The following is a 13,928-nucleotide window of genomic DNA, read 5'->3' as shown; positions in this document are numbered from 1 at the left end:
TATATACATTTAAGATGTCATAAGATAGGATTTGTCAAACTTTCTTTAGAAAGACTGAGTCTTATACCTGCAATTTTCTTGATTTCATATAGAGCACTGATCTAAAACTGTTTAGAATCCACATGGCAAATATTCTGTCCCTTTATTTATTTATTTTGTGTGCCGTTACCAGGGCTTAAACTTGGGTTCTTGTGGCTTTATTGCTCACAGCTAATACTCTACAACTTGAGCTACACCACTAGTCTTATTCTGTTAGTTAATTTATTATCTCATGATAACTTCAGATAATGAAAAGATAGAATGTGGTACCAAGGAACTGAACACATTTATAATGAAGAAAATAATAACTAAACATCATTTGGAGACTGCCTATGTACCTCGTTGTCTGCTCATCAGCTCTAGGTGCTTTTAACAAAGTTTTTGCCAAATCAGCTTGTGAGTAGAGTTATATTTGGCATAGAACATAATGGTTCTTGAAAGATGAGTTAAGTTATGTTTTAGGAAGAAGATGAGGTTAGAAAAAAAGGTGAATGTAATTTTATGACATCTGAAACTGACACTGTACCCATACACTGATGAGTGAGCTTAATTAAATGGTAAAAATTCGAAGCCTTCTCAGTAATTCATTAAGAAAGACCTAAGAAATCATTGTATAGACACTGTAACTGGAAGCTGGATTCTTAAAAAAATCTGGTGTCCTACCAAGAGGATATAATTGCTTTCCATGCTCATGCAACAAAATACCATACATAAAGGGACTTAAAATAACACATATTTATCATCTCACACTATTGTAGATGAGAAGTATGAGTTGTTTTTTCTAGGTTTTTTTCCTCTCAGTTACAGAAACCTAAACCAGCCTTTCAAAGATAGAATTCAGCCTGGGAGTCTTCCTTCCTTCCTTCCTTTCTTCCTTCCTTCCTTCCTTCCTTCCTTCCTTCCTTCCTTCCTTCTTTCCTTCCTTCCTTCCTTTCCTTTCTTTTCTGTCTGTATGTCTTTCTTCCTGTCTGTCTTTCCTTTCTTCCTTCCTTTCCTTCTTTCTTTTCTTTCTTTATCTTTCTTTCCTTCCTTTCTCTCCTTCTCTCCTTTCCCTCCATCCCTCCCTCCTTCCCTCCCTCCCTCCCTCCCTCCCTCCCTTCCTCCCTTCTTCCCTTCCTTCCTTTCTTCCTTCCTTCCTTCTTTCCTTCCTGTTGTGATGCTTGAACTTGAACTAGTTTCTGTCCCTGAGCTCTTTTGCTCAAGGATAGCACTCTACCACTTTGAGCCATAGAGCCACTTCAGGTTTTCTGAGGTTAATTGCAGATAAGAGTCACATGGACTTTCCTGCCTAGGCTAGCTTCAAACAGTGATCTTCAGATCTCAGCCCCCTGAGTAGCTAGAATTCCTTGCATATGAGCTACCAACATCTGGCTTGTTGGAAAGATTTTCACTCAATCATTTATTTAGGTTGTTCTTGGAATCCACTTACGTTAGAAATCTAGTTTTTAGTAATTTGAAGAAGGGAGTGGGCAGTCAGTGAAAGCTGCCATGTTCCCTTGTCTAAAGCTGTTTAGAGCCCACATGGCAAATATTCTATCTCTTATTTATTCATTTTGTGTGCCACTCTTGTTTTGCATGTGGATTTCTATATTTTATTACTTTATATTATTTATAGGAGCATTTCCTTGTTTACATCTCCACACATGTTTACATTGTATTCTCCTCAATATGGCTCCCTCCATCACACTCCATACCACAAGGCAAAGCATCCCTGTCAATTTGAATAGCTTTGTAATACATTGAATCATCCTTCAATTTTGAGTCAGAAAAGGCACATTGACCTAAACTGAGGCTTAGAATGGCTTCCCTGATACCTGTTTGTTCTGTCTTCAGGTGAAGAAATTTCTCTGCATGTAAAGTCTCATGTAATTAGATGAGGCCTGTGAAGAAAATCTAGCATAACTTACCTCTTTTTAAGGTCAGTACCATAATTTTAATTATATTTACAAAGTCTCATGGAACATAACATTCATAAAGAATTCTTTATACAGTAATTTTTTCCATCAACAACAGAGGTAGCAAATATCTCCTTCTCGGATAAGAAAAGAAAAAAATAACTCACCGAAAGCACCTGTCACCTATGGTTACTAGATAACACTGTTGAATGGAAAGGTTTATATTTTTTTTCAGAAACTCTTCCAAAAACAAAGAGGTCCATTGTCCTGACAAATTATAATAACTTTTTATTGACTTAGTACAATATGACATTTAAGTAGAGAGTCTATAATTGCTTATCCACTTTGTGTCTTGCTGTCTGTTCTTGGTTTATATCAATAGTAAATTATCAATCTACTGGAAGTTAGGAAAGAACATATGACTCCCCTTGACACTGAAATATGAGCAGAAGCATGGCTTTTCCACCAAGGCACATGAAAGCCAGTATACCTTCCATGCCTTTTGTTCCATTTATCAGAAAACAGAAAACTCATGCTGAGATATAGAGCTAGATGGTAGAAGTAGTGTGGGTACCTGGATCAGCTGATAACGGAGAACTGATGCCAATTCACATCAATTTTTTTTGTGTAAGTTTGTCCCTTTACAGCTATATCTGGCTAATATTCAGCTATATTTTCTATTGATATTCTTTTTTACTGTAAAGGTGATATATAGAGAGGTGACAGATACATAAGTCAGGTAATGAGTAAATTTTTATATTCTTATTTAAATATTTTAGTTACAAAGAGAAAAATGGCATATAGTTGTGTCAAAACTTCTAAAAATAGATATAAATTACAATTGTCCTTCCTCAAAAACCCAATTGCTTCTCAAAGATACTTACATTAAATTTTTTGCATGTAGTATTTTTTAAAATTTGATGTTTTTTTTTCATACAAGTGCTAAAAATATAGCATAAAAAATTTAATGTACACTAAAAGCTGTTGTATGCATTCTTCTGCCCCTAACACTTGGAACTAACTAAAATGAATTTAGTGTCTTTCTGAAATGTCACATATAGGTCCACCTCAATATTTTAACTATTTCCTAAATTATAAACTGTGTACATGCCATAATTAACTGTACTAATTTCCTCCTGATGGGTACACAGATTGTTTTCCACTTATTTCTATGTAATAGAATGATAAGGTTGTAGAACATCAATTCTGGAGCAAATCTTTTACATGTTTTATTAAAATAAAGGTTAAGCAAAGTATGAGTTGAGTGGGAAGAGTAATGACTATAAATTTTATGAATATTGCCTATGTTATTTTACTCCAAATAGTGCTATACAAATTTATATACTGATTTCCATGTACCAATGTTCATAAATAAGTTGTCTTGGTTAGCTCATCAAACTTTTGGTCATACTTGATTAAAAATAGATTGTCTCACTCTTAACTTAATCTGCATTGCTTTGTTTTCTAAATAAATCGAGCAGAAAATGAACATAATTTCTAACCTAACAGTAAAATTTCAGCAATGTGTCTTGAGTGCCTGAATTAATCATTATGAAATGTCAACAAAATATTTCCCTTTATTTTGAGAAGGAAATACTTGTTCAGAATACACCAATGCCAGGAAATGGACCTACCCAGGAAAACTACAATTATTGAAGGACTTTAGGAGCCCAGGGAGTAGAACAGTTTCCACAGTGCATGAAATCGACTACAAGCAAAACAAGTCCAGAGATCACAGAACAAATGGAAGTCAGGGATCTATATTCAGAGTTCAGCATAGGGTGAAAAGGTACCAAAAGGAGAAAAGATGAAGAAACTGCATTTGAGAATGAGCTTGGCCATCTCTCAGTGATTATTACAATGATTGATGTTAGGTGAGCAATTAGATGAAAGATTGGAAGCATTCCTCATAACCCCTGTCTTTCTGTAGAGTCTCCTATACCTGTTAGGTAGAATATTACCAGATCCTCTACATCATCCAGTGATGTTATTAATGATTTCTTGGAGAGTTACATCTTTCCTAAACCTTGGCCATCCCGTAAGTCTATAAAGCTTCTCACCACAGAGCTTGAGTCCATGCAAATGCATAGAATAGTGATTAAGGAGAGTTAAAGTAGGGCATGTACTATCAATAAGTAATGGAAGGAATGTATTTCTGCAAGGAGGGGAAATTGGAGATGGAATCCCAGGAGTTAACTACTTCACAGACTGAAAATGAAGGTCTAAATGTGTGTATGTTTTGATAAATGATATTCATTCATATTATTATTAATATTATTATTCATAATAGACATAATATATGGGAATGAATAAGTCTTTAGTAATGCAATAGTAAGGTTTAAGGGTAGGGAAACATTTTATGACTGAAGCCAGTATCCATGAATTCACACCTGTCTTTCTCTTTACATTTTTTTTTCCAGTTTCAGGGCCTGAACTTAGGGCCTCATGTTATCTCTTGGCTTACTTATTCAGAGCTGGTGCTCTTAATACTTGAACACACACCTCCACTTCTAGCTTTTTGTTGGTTAATTAAAGATAGAGGCTCTTGGTTTTCTGGCTTTGAACCTCATTCCTCAGATCTCAGTCTCCTGAGTAGTTAGAGTTGACTACAGGCCTGAGTCACTGGCACCCAGTCTCCCCACTGAAGACTAGAAGAGTTAACTCTTGTAAATTAGTTCCTCTCAAAGGCATGACTTATTAAGAAGAACAGAATATAAGTGCATATAATTAATTTCCAAATGTTTAACTTTGAAATGTTAAACTTGAAAATGGCTAATTTCCCTCTCATCCTGTTGAAAATACCTGGATACTTTTCTCTCATCTTCTCTGATAATTAGTTAGAGCTTCCAAAAATAAAACTAACAAAAATATGTACATGATCCCCATGAGACTGGGCCCACTGGCATTTTTTAATTCCAAACTTGTCCACTTTTGGCATAATTTAATTAGCATAATTTAACTGTACAAAGAAGTTGCATTATGATATTTACAATAAGGGTATAATGTATTATGATCAAATTTACTCCATCTATAATAGCTGACTTCTTTGTAGAGTAGTGTGGATTTTCTGTGGCTATGTCTGGTGGCCTTTGCTGTCACCAAACACTGAAGGAGCGGGCTTGACTCCAAGTGCATGCAAAACAATCGTTTCTTGTTAAATTGATGGCATATATTTGGAAACCAAATCTCTGTATTTATTACCATTAAAACCCTGATTTGATTGAATTGAGAGAGAGAGAGAGAGAGAGAGTATACTGGCTATTCCCCAGGTTATTTATTATATTATCTGTAGTAAAGTTTATGTCACCTTTCACTATGAGGTGAAGGCCTTGAACCAGGTTTTGTCTCAAGGCTTTCAGATGGAGGGGTTCCAGACCCTAAAAGAAGTAAAAATGAAGACTCTAAGGAAGTTATGACAGAATCACATACCTCGGAAGAGACTAGTCAGTCCAGAGTCAAGTACTTTCTGGTAGCACTTTGATATCTGTGACTGGATGTTAGCAAGTACCTCCTTACTTCATCTTCTGGAGACTGCAGATGGGGGAGTACAGGGAGAGATGGTTGGAAAAGCTGAGGAAAAAAAAATCTTGTCTTAAGGCTTCCTGACACAAAACAAAGAAGGAGTCCCAGACTTTGCAAAAATAAATAAAACCCTCCTATAAGTATTTTTTCAGAGTCCCTCACCCCCACAAAAGAGGCCATTGCTATGAATAATATCCCTGCTCTTAGCCCTGAGAGATTCTATTTGGAAGTGGTATAAATTATGTCCCCCAATCTCTGTGACATCTCAGAAAAGTGAAATCTAGTGTGATCTAGTTTATGTGCCAGATCAACTCTAGGGAAGAGGTTGGGCCCTCTGTAGTATTAAGGTAAAGACCCTGAGTCCATCCTGAGGGTATCCCCTTCCCTCAAGATGATCCAAAAGAATCACATACATTGTATAACTTGAACAGGGATTACCTGATGAGGTACCACTGAACCAGGTTTTTGTAACAGACCAGCAGGCAGAAGCTCAGGCTTCCCAACAACAAAGGCAAAGGCCCTGAGGAAGATCTGAGGGAGCAGACCACATTAATTAAAAAAGGCCCCTCAATATCCAGACTCCTTTTAGACCTGGAAGGCCCATAATTGTAGTATCTAGATGTAACTGTGCCTTCTTTTCATCTCTGGCATCACAGAAAAATGAAATAATTGATGGGGGAGGCAAGGGTAAGTCAGGAAAGGGAGAGATTTTAACCTGTGCTATGAGGTAATACAAAGGCCCTTTGTGAGGTGTCAGGAAAGCGGGTGGGGGCCTTAATAGGTCCATACCCCCATATTCCTGTCCCTGTCTGTCAGTTGTCCTAGCAGATCCCAGGGAAAGAACATTTAATTTAATACCCTCTGGATTCTCTCTGGAGATTCAAGGAGGGGACAACACTGGACCATCCTTAAGGCTTCAGACCAGCATATGGAAGTAGCTCAGGCCATACCAGAAGTAAAGGTGAGAATGTTGAGATCTGAGGGAATTACCAACCCCAAAAGAAAATGACTCATATAGGAGCCGTAACTCTACAGTCATAGCGAGAACTTTTCATGTGGGAGAGGCTGGATGTGACAGAGGGTTTCGGTGGTCAGAGGAACTATTTTCAGAGTCTATCTGTAGAAACCTTGAGTTAAGTTTGAGGAGACCTTTATCCCAAAAGAAAGAGTGTTTCATAGATTCCTGCTAGGCCTGACACAGGGATCACTTATTTCTTTTTTTTTGTATATACTTTTTATTGTAAAAATACTGTACAGAGGGGTTACAGTTACATGAGTAAGGTAATGAGTACATTTCCTATTGAGCATTATTACCTCCTCCTTTGTTTTTCCCCTACCATCCCTTCCCTCCCCTCCTCCCCAACTCCTCCCTCCCTACTCCCCTCCCCAGAAGTTGTAAAGTTCATTTTCAACATAGTGTCTTGTACATCTCATTGTTACAATGGGTCAACCTATATCCTTATTTCATCATTTTGTTATTTCCCTTCCCCTCACTAAATCAGAAAAAATGTATATACAAGATGCAGGACACTGGAATCAAATACAGTGAAAACAGGGTTATACAATGGGGGAAGAATATACAGATTTCTTCGTTGGTTTGTATGTCCCTCCCCCACAGCATAACCCCTCTTTTCACTGTATTTGATGTTGGTATAATTTGTGGAGGGGAAGGGAAAAAACAAATTGTTTAAATAGGGATACAGGTGGACTCATTGCAAAAATGAGATGTACAAGATATTATGTCAAAAAACAAACTTTACAACTTTGGCGGGGGGAGGGGGGATGGGAGGGAGGGCAGAGATGGTAAGGGGAAACAAAGGAGGAGGCAACAATGCTTGATAAGAAATGTACTCATCATTACCTTGCTCAGTAATTGTAACCCCTCTGTATGGTATTTTCACAATAAAAAAAACTTATTAATTTTTTAAAAAATCATATGATACTATTTCTCTTGGAACTTAGACACTTGAAGGCATTAGTACAGTGGTATCAGCTTTAGGCCAGAAGAAAAAGACACTCTCCTAGGACTTAACAGGAATAGATCCTGATGGTTTTGTTTCTTTTCAGTCTTTTGTTTTTCTGAGAGACAGGTTTGGCTAGTTTGAACTTCCTATGTAGCATAAGATCACCTCAAATTTATGATCCACCTGCCTGACACTCTGGAGGGTTGAGATGACAGGAATATACAACTGTTTCTGGCAGAAGAGGATACTATTCACTCCAGTTTAAAAAGGGCAGATATAATCCTTCCTATGCTATCAACTCAAGGGATTGTGAGGTAGATTTATGAAGGTAAGATCTCCCTGAAGTTTTGCTTTGGACCTTTCCCTAAGAGAATTAGTCTCAGGTTAGCACAATGTTGAAGGAAGACAAGGCCCTACCAGAAGGCAAGGTGAGAATTCTGAATGAAAAATGTAAACACCAATAAGCCCAGGACAGAAAAAATTCTATTGAACTCTTTCATTTCTACCTTCCTGGGTGTCCTAAGGCAGATATGGTCAGGCTCATCTTCTCCGCATTAGGAGGGAGATGAGGACATTAAAATGAAAAGTTAGCTTCAAAGTAGAGATATCCAGTACCTGCTAAAACTCAAGATGATGACCTCTAATGTGAACAAAGACATCTGCCAGGCAGAACAAGTGGACTCCACAAAGCCTGAAAATATCCCCACCCAGCAAGCCCCTGGACTACCTAGTAGGTACCAACCTAAAGTGCACCCTCATTATTTCACTTAGTACTTAGGAGGCAGATTAGAGACTATGGGCCTATGGACCGTCTGTTTCTTTTTTGAAAAAAAAAATATTGTAAAGATGCTGTACAGAGGGGTTACAGTTACATGAGTAAGGCAATGACTACATTACTTGTAGATCATTGTTACCCCTTTCCTTCTTTGTTGTCTCACTATCCCTCCCCTCCCCTACCACCCACACTGCTCCCCACCCCACCCCCCACCCAAAGTTGTAAAGTTCGTTTCCAATATACTGTCCTGTGGGTCTCATTATTGCAATAGGTCATCCTGTGTCCTTGTTCCAGCGTTTTGTTATTCCCCTTCCCCTCCCCAGATTAGACAAATGTATATACAAGATGCAAGGTACCAAAATCAAATACAGTGACAACAGGGGATACACGATAGGGAAAAGAACATAGAAAGGAAACAAAAAAAATCACCTAATACATTTAAAATAAGAACAACAAAGACAGATCTCTGGTGTCCATATCTTGAGGCTGATTTCACTCAGCATTAACTTATATGATCATATGTACATAGTGCTTGAGATTTTCAGATCAACTGATAAGATTACCATATATGTATACTATTATTGAAAATAAGGGAAACCATGGGGCCTAAATTTCTTTGGGACTGACTTACTTCACTTAATATGATTTTTCCACGTCTTTCCACATCCCAACAAATGGGGGTGGTGTCATTCTTTCTGATGGAAGCATAGAATTCATGTGTGTGTGTGTGTGTGTGTGTGTGTACATTTTCTTGATCCATTCACCTACTGAGGGGCATCTGGTTGGTTCCACATATTAGCTATGGTGAATAATGCTATGATAAACATAGTTGTGCTGGTAGCTTTAATATGGCCATGTTTTCTCTTCATTTGGGTAAATGCCCAAAAGTGGGATTGCTGGATAATAGGGGAGGTCTATGTGTAAGCTTTTTAGGAACCTCCATACTGCTTTCCAAAGTGGTTGAACAAGTTTATATTCCCACCAACAATGCGGTAGGGTTCCCTTCTGGGCCCATCCCTGCTAGCATCTGTTGTTGTTAGATTTCTTGATTATAGCCATTCTAATTGGGGTGAGGTGGAATCTCAATGTTTTGATTTGCATTTCTTTTATGGCCAGAGAAGTTGAGCATTTCTTCATATGTCTATTGGCCATTCTTATTTCCTCTTCAAAGAAGTCTCTCTTTAAGTATATGGCCCACTTGTTTATTTAAGGATTTATTTTGGAGAATTTAATTTTTTGAGTTCTAAGTATATTTTAAATATGAAGCCCTTTATTATATGGCTAGTGAAGATTTCTCCCAGTCCATGGGCTTTCTATTAATCTTACTACCTAGGTCCTTTGCCATGCAGAAGCTCTGCTGTTTCAGGCAATCCCATTTGTCCAATCTTTTTTTGATTTGTTGGGTTTATGAGTCTTTATTAAGAAAATTTTGGCCTATGCTAAGGAGCCCTAGAATTTCTCCTATTCTTTCCTGTAATGTTTTCAGGGTATCTTCTTTGACTTTGAGGTCTTTGATTCACTGGCAGTTGATTCTGTTCCAGGATGATATATAAGGTTCTAGCTTTAGTTTTTTATAGGTGTTTAACCAATTTTGCCAGCATCATTTACTGAAGAGGCGGTCCTTCTTCCATTCTATTTTTCTGGTTCCCTTATCAAAATTAGGCAGCTATAAGTCTGTAGGTTCATTTTTGGGTCTTTGGTTCTATTCCATTGGTCTTCAGGTCTGTTTATGTGCTAGTACCAAGCTGTTTTGATTACTATAGCCTTATAATAGAGTTTGAAGCCTGGTATTGTTATTCTTCCAGCACTGTTCCTTCTGCTAAGGATTATTTTTGCTATTCTTTTATTGTTCCATATGAATTTTTGGATTGCTTCTTCTATTTCATTGAAGAATGAGGTTGGGATATTGATGGGTATTACATTGTATTGTATTTGTAGATAACCTCTGGCAGTATTGCCATTTTCATGATGTTAATCCTCCCTATCTAGGAGCATGGGAGGTTTTCCACTTCCTTAGATTTGCTTTAATTTCCTTTTTTAGGTTTTTAAGGTTTTCATCATAGAGGTTCTTCAGTTCTTTAGTTAACTCCTAGGTATTTTATTTTTGTGGGGCTATTACAAAAGTGGTTGCTTTCCTGATTTCAGCTGCACTCTTCTCATTATTGGCATACAGAAAAGCCATTCATTTTGAGGGTTAATTTTGTACCCTGCTACGTTGCCAAAGTTTCAGATCAGCTCAAGTAACTTGTGAGTGCAGTCTATGGGGTCTTTAAGTACAAGATCATGTCCTCTGCAAAGAGGGAGAGTTTTACTTCAGCTTTCCCTATTTGGATTCCCTTTATGTTTGCATCTTGTATTATTGCTCTACTTAGGCATTATAATAGTAAATTGAAGAAGAGTAGAGAGAGTGGATATCCTTGTCTTGTTCCTGAGTTTAGAGGAAATGACTTTAGCTTTTCACCATTAAATATAATGCTGGCTGTAGGTTTGTCATACATGCCTTTTATTGTATTGAGAAATGCTTCCTGGATTCCTACCTTCTCCAGAACTTTAATCATAAAGGGGTGCTTTTTCTGCATCTATTGAGATAATCATGTGGTTCTATTCCTTGCTCTTGTTGATATGATGTATTACATTAATTGGCTTGCATATATTGAACCAGCTTTGCATACCTGGAATGAATCCTGCTTGATCATGGTGTATGATTTTTTTGACGACTTGTTGAAGTCCATTAGCCAGAATTTTATTGAGAAGTTTTGCATCGATGTTCATCAAAGAAATAGGTCTATAGTTCTCTTTCTTTGATGAGCCCCTGTCTGGTTTTGGGATGAGGGTTATAATAACTTCATAGAAGGAGTTTGGTAGTGAACTTTCATTTTCAATTTCATTCAAGAGTTGGAGGAGTACTGGTATAGGTTCTGCTTTGAAGGCCTTGTAGATTTCAGCAGTTAACCCATCTGGTCCTGGGCTTTTCTTGAATGGGAGGTCTCTAATTGCTGTTTGTATTTCAATGTTTGATATGGATCGGTTACGTTGGTTTATCTCCTCTTGGTTTACTTTGGGCATATCAATAGTTGCTGGAAATTCTTCCACTTAATCCAGATTCTCAAACTTATTAGCATAAAGTTTAAGAAGTATTCCCTTATAATATACTGAATCTTGGTTGTTTCTGTAGTGATGTTTCCATTCTCATCTCTGAGTTTGTTTATTTGGGTGTGTTCTCTTCTTTTCTAGAAAGATTTGCTAAGGGTCTATCAAATTTGTTAACTTTTTTGAAGAACCAACTCTTTGTTTTGTTGATTATTTCTATGGTTGTTTTGGACTCTCATTAGTTTGTTCTGATTTAATTTTAATTATGTGTTTCCATCTATTGGATCTGGATTTAGCTTGTTGCTCTTTTTCAAGGAGCTTCAGGTGCATCATTAAATTGTTGGTTTGAGCTCTCTACAATTTGTTGATGTACGAATGCAGAGCTATGAATTTTCCTCTGAGTACTGCCATTGCTGTGTCCAAGAGGAGCTGGTAGTTTGTATCTTCATTTTTGTTAAATATCATGAATATTTGAATTTCCTTTCTAATGTCTTCCATGACCCACTCATTGTTCAACCATGTGTTGTTCAACCTCCATGTGTTACAAGATTTTCTTTGGTGGGCTTTGGTGTTGAATTCTGATGGTATTCCTTTGTGGTCTGAGAGAATGAAGGGTATAATTTCAATGTTTCTGTATTTGAACAGATTTGCTTTGTGGCTTAAATGTGGTCTGTTTTGGAGAGTGTTAACTGTGCTGCTGAGAAGAATGTGTATTGTGTTGCTGATGGGTGAAATATTCTGTCTGTTAATTCTAGTTGGTCTATGCATTTTTTTAGATCTGCTGTTTCTCTGTTGAGTTTTTGCCCAGTTGATCTATCCAGCAGAGAAAATTGTGTGTTAAAGTTATGAACAATCAATGTCTTTGGATTTATGTGTGGTTTTAGGGAAAGTAGTGTTTCTTGGATACATTTGGGTGCTCTGGTATTTGATGAATAGATATTTAGAATTGTTGTATCCTGCTGTAGGAGAGAATTTTTATTAGTATGTAGTGCCCTTCTTTATCTCTTCTCACTAGTTTTAATTTGAAGTCTATTTTATCTGATATTAAGATTGCTACTCCAGGCTGCTTGTGGGGGCTGTTAGCTTGGTAGATTTTATTCCAGCCTTTAGCTTTTAGAATGTTTGTTTTTGTAGGGAAGGTTTTTGTAGGGAAGGTCTTCTCTTAAAGACAGAGAGGACAGAACTGTTTTTGATACAACTAGAGATTTTATGTCATTTGATTGGAGATTTAAGTCCATTAATATTGAGAATTAGGGTTGAGATGTGTTTGCTAGTTTTTGTCACGTTATTCATCTTCTTAGGGGCTGTGTTGCCTTCATTCTGCCTATGTTTGTCTGATTCTTTGTTTGGGGGCTGGTTCTCTGCCTTCATCGTGTTCTAGTTGGTTTTCTATTTGTAGGACATCTTTAAGTATCTTTCTTAGGGCTGGTTTGGTAGAGATATATTGTTTCTGTTTTTCTTTGCTGTGGAAAGTTTTTATTTTCCCCTCAGTTATGAAGGAGAGTTTAGCTGGGTACACTATTCTTGGTTGATAATTGTTTGTCTTTAGTGCATGGCATACTTCATTCCAGGCTCTTCTTGTTTTCATGGTCTCTGCTGAGAAATCTGTACTTATCCTGATTGGTTTTCCTTCATAGGTAATTGATCTTTACTTTCTGACAGCTTTCAGGATCCTTTCTTTGGTTTCTATTGGTCCTGTGCAGATTACAATTTGGTGGTGTGATGTCCTATTCTGGTCTGGTCTATTTGGGATTCTAAAGGCTTCATGTATCTGAATAGGCTTATCTTTTTGTATGTTTGGGAAGTTCTCTGCTAGGATACTGTTAAATAAATTTCAAGACCTTTAGCTTCTCTTTCTAGGCCATCTTCTACACCTATTGGCCTTAAATTAGTCCTCTGATGGTATCTTCTATATGCTGAATAGATCTATCATATTCTTTGGATTTGTTTTGAATACTTGCCTGTTCTTTCTCTATAATGTCTATGCTATCTTCTATCCCAGAGATACGGTATTCTGCACAGTATAGCATACAGTCCAGACATTCTACTTTGTATTTTATTTCCCTTCTAATTGTTCAGTTTTAATGTCTTTAATTTCTTTGTTGAAGCTTTGTTTTGGATCTTGCATGGATTTCTTTGCCTTCTTAATTTGGTTTTCTGTGTTCACTCTCAAATCCCTTGTTTGAGTGGCTATACTTTCACTGGACTCCTTTTCCTTTTGTTGGACTTCATTCAGCTTTCTGGTTGTGGATTCCATGAATTCCTCTATTAATCTTGGGAACTGAAAATATCTCCACTTTCCCACCAGAACACAATTTTATGGTGAGCCTGATCCTAAAGCCTTTAGTTGCACAGACTTTGGAGATTCTCACTCAAAGATAGGTGTTTTTGCTATAACTCTACTTTTTTGGAGATGAAAGTATATCCACTCACTCCCTCACCAGAACACAATTTTAAGATAACCACCACCTCAGAGCCCTGAGGTTGTACAGACTTTGGAGGTACACAATCCAAATAGGTGTTTCACTCTATCAGTTCTCTGTTGGATATCTAAGTAGGCCCAATACTACCACTAAACACTGTGACAAAATCCACTCCCAGGCAGTATCTTTGCACTGATTTTAAAGGTTCCCAATTATAGAT

Source organism: Dipodomys spectabilis, unplaced genomic scaffold, assembly GCF_019054845.1.
Source record: "Dipodomys spectabilis isolate Male_0828 unplaced genomic scaffold, ASM1905484v1 ptg000156l, whole genome shotgun sequence".
NCBI classification, from domain to species: Eukaryota; Metazoa; Chordata; class Mammalia; order Rodentia; family Heteromyidae; genus Dipodomys; species Dipodomys spectabilis.
Note: the sequence above shows the minus strand (reverse complement) of the source record.